This window comes from Amblyomma maculatum, chromosome 8, assembly GCF_055883805.1.
Source record: "Amblyomma maculatum isolate TAMU_Amacu chromosome 8, ASM5588380v1, whole genome shotgun sequence".
Classification (NCBI taxonomy): Eukaryota; Metazoa; Arthropoda; class Arachnida; order Ixodida; family Ixodidae; genus Amblyomma; species Amblyomma maculatum.
The window spans coordinates 100,068,531-100,072,289 of record NC_139351.1 but is presented as its reverse complement, the minus strand read 5'-3'; the positions used below and the strand labels follow the sequence as shown (position 1 = coordinate 100,072,289).

At 48.0% G+C, this 3,759-nt stretch overlaps 1 long non-coding RNA gene across 1 annotated transcript; it reads left to right on the top strand.

Moving 5' to 3' along the window:
- Window positions 1-667: 667 nt before the first annotated feature.
- LOC146181974 (uncharacterized) lies at window positions 668-1,628 on the top strand. The gene is made up of 2 exons (XR_014700319.1): window positions 668-1,015; window positions 1,504-1,628. It is a non-coding gene; the product is annotated as an uncharacterized LOC146181974 (long non-coding RNA).
- The last annotated feature ends 2,131 nt before the right edge of the window (window positions 1,629-3,759 follow it).

The following is a 3,759-nucleotide window of genomic DNA, read 5'->3' as shown; positions in this document are numbered from 1 at the left end:
TGTATGTCTTTGGAGAATTTAACTGTTATTTTTTTCTTTTCCTTCCTTTCTTAAAGTGGACACCATGCTAAAATGAAGTCACTTTAAACATTGAGGGGTTCTAATAATGACGGATTGATCCCACGCATACTATAGAGTTAACACGCATAGCAAAAACATTCGCGTATGAAATAAAAAGAAAAAAAAAATAGGATTACACGCGTCTTCTATCCGCGACTCGTCTTTTCAAAGAAGCATTCGGCCACTGCCTTGCTACTGTCCACACCCATCTTTCCCCCGTGCCGCGAACGGCGCCAGCATGTCCGGAGGGTCGAGAGTTACTTCCTGTCGGCTGGGGGGAAAAAGGGGGAGGGGGGGAGGGGTTGCTCCCTCTGGGTCTCTGCTCTCTGCCTTCTCCGTGGTTTGTCTTCACGGAGATGACCTTGGCTGCAGCATAGCTCGCGCAGCGGGGGCGGCGGCTCCCCCTTTTCACCGAAGCTGTTCTTCCGCGCCCTGTTTTCTTTGCACGCGGACGCGGGTACGCTGAGTGCGGCGATGTGCCAGTTCAGTTGGCGTTTTCCCGCCACCGTGGTCGCATCTTGCACTGTGAGCGAAGCACCGTATGTAGGTTTTTCGCTGGTGATTATCACGAAGATCGTTTTGTTCAAATTTGAGCGCGAACGTACGCATTTAAGTCTTCGGAGGAATCCGCTCTTGGGTGGCAGCTTCTGCGCAAGGAGGACGTGTTTAAGAAGTTCAACAGTCGCAGGCGTTTTGGATTCTGGGCGAAAAGCCGGCACGGGCGGAGGGAGCGTCTGCACTTTGGTGAGAGTTTTACTTTTTCCTATTCGTGTTTGTGCCAGTCTTGTACAGTGTGTGCTACAAGGGGAAGCGAGCATGTAAATATTTCTAGCAGGCAAGCCAGCCTCGTCGGAAAAAAAGGAGGGAGAGAGAGAGAACCAGGCTTGTCTCTAACGCGGACGCTGGGGCCGATGGAACGCCAGTTGGGATGGCGACATTTTCTTTCTTTTACAAGGTGACCGTTTTTGACGGATTGTTCGGCACAGTGCTGTACTCTTTCGATACGCTACTCGCGCTGAGACGGACACATTATCGAGATCATAATATGCCTCTGTCACACATTGTGGATTATTGAATCTGTGCAGCTCCACCATTTTTGCAGTGTTTGTTTTTGTTTCCACTCATTTTGGTGCCTATAGTTGGTAATTCTGCTTCAAGTTTTCTGGGTAGTAATGCTTGTGACTTGCACTTTGCTATTTATATTCACAATAGGATCTTTGACGGCAGCATATATTGTTTATCAGGGAGAAATGAACGATGTGGCAGTGCTGCCGAGCTGTGGAAGCGGCGGTCGATGCCGTCTAAGCAGTGAAAGACAGTGACAACTCATTTTAGACAAGAAATTTCTTGAGCTATGACGTGGAGCAGCGCACAAATGCCTTTCCTCTATTTTTAAGTTAGTATATACCGCAACTTAATTATGATTTATATTGTTTATTTCAGCATCACATGCGAGGAGTTCCCGGACGTATCAGCGTTTTACGCAAAGAATAGCCTGGCGTCATACCTTGCATATGAATTGAAATAAAGCAAATAAACAGCCCAGCTCATGTTATGGGTTCACCAAAGATGCATATTTTTTCTTTCTCATTAACGCGCATTTTTTATTCTGTGTTCCCTTTCCGCTGCGGATTAACAGAAAATGCTGCGTGATCAACGGTTAGCCGGGAGCAGGCACGAGGTGGTTTACATTAATGCAAAAGTAGAACAGCACATATCCTTGCTGCGGTCAGTCAACACATTCTATGTTCTGCTCGATCAATCAACAATTTAGTCAGTTTAGTGTAGGTTAATGAGTGAGTAAGTATAATGGGGCTTAAAAGATCAAGATCTGTTTTGTTCTTTTATGCCTCACTATGCTTATCATTAACCAGCACTGATCAGACAGGATTGTTGATTGGTCGGGCAGAACATAGAATGTGGTGACTTATCGCAGCTAGGAGATGTACTGTACTACTTTTGCATTAATGAAAATCACCCCGTGTCTGCTCCTGGCAAACCGATGGTCGTGTACTATTTTCTGTTGTTCAGGAGTGGAAAGGTAGCAGAAAATCAAAAAGCGTCACTTGCAGAGTTTCTGAAGCATTTGAGCCTGAAATCAACAGAATTTCAGTTGCGCGAATTCCAAAAGCGCTCTTAAGAAACACATGGGCCACTATTTCATAAGCGCTCAACAAGAGGTCAACACTGCATCATCCAAGATGTTGCCGATTATCAACAGACTTTCAACAGCGTGTATTGACACAACGCTTTCGAATTTCTATAGAAACCCTACATGCATTTTTGTAAGGGTTGACTCCCTAAATGATCGCATGACATCTGTTGTATAGGTGAAACCTGGTCGTACAAGAACCACCACGTAATAATACTTTTTTTCCTTGGGAGGCCGGCTGAGGGAGAAGTATTAGATAAACATTTCACAACAGTTATACCACGTGGAGGCACCGATATTGCAGTTATTCAGAGCCTCATCAAGCAAGCGGGAACGACATCTTAGTTTCCGCGTGAAAAGAAGGATTAAGCGTCACGGGGCTTGCCAAGAGACGGCGAGAATGCGAGCTGCGGCTCCCTCGGTGGACAGTAGCCGTCGACTCCAGGGGCCTACGCACGCGTACGTATGCTGGAGTCGGTCTGCGCATGCGTGAGGCGCGAGCTGGGGTGCGCGCGGCAGTCCATGTCGCTACCCTCTCGCGCCGGAAGAGGCTCTCCGATTTTTTAGCTGGCGTGCACCAATCAAAGGATGCAGTTCTCACGACTTCTGGAACTGCCTTTCGCGCCGTCTCTGCGGCATCTGTTTGCTTTTTTTGACATCGGTGCTTCGGTACGAATAGATGTGAACACAGTCGATCGACACAGTAGGGCGCGAGCCAGAGACGCTCCATGGAGATGCGTACTTTTCCAGCGTTGTCAAGGCATGCACTGGGCGCGGCATCTTTATAGGGGCTTTTATAGCTCGCAAACTCAACCGCTTCTGCTCAGTTTCTATTGCTTGTCAATTAACCTGTATTGCTTCGGTAACATGTGACAAAAGAACATTGGTCGTGCAGGTTGCCGTGAGAGGGGCAGAGCTCTGTGATGCACCGCATTGTCACACGAGGAAAAGACTGAAATTGGATGGGTCTATATGCATGCTTCTGAACTGAAGTGATCGCTCTTTGAACAATCACAGTAGGGAAGAACACTTGCCTTGGCTAGCCCGAAAAGATACAAGAAAGCTTATCCGCACATTAGAAGTAATGCTAGATCGTGACATCGTCATGTATTCTGAGTGGAAGAACGCGACGCCTCTTTGTGACATCAGAATGGGAAGATGGAGCAGGTGGGGCAAAAGAGCAGCTGTAGATACAGTTCGCAAGGATTAACAAGTACCGGGAGGGCATTTCTCCTCTTACATGCGCTTACTCTGATTGGGGAAAAGTCTCAAGTGGGAACTTTGGGCTGACCGCTGACCCCTGTACGTGAAAGCAGTAGCTTGAGTGCCTGCTACAGGTGACTGCAATATCTGTGGTGACCTACGTTTCGGAGGAACAACTTCTCTGCAAAGCTCCGCTTGGTCCCCCTGGTGTATTCGTTGCTGGGTGACAGTCATGCAGAAAATTTATGCCGCCAGCGAGCACACTCTAAAGGCTCAACTCCATGAGCCCTCGATACGCGCGCACCGGCCAGATGAAGTCTGCGCTTGCGCGACGCGCCGCCCAC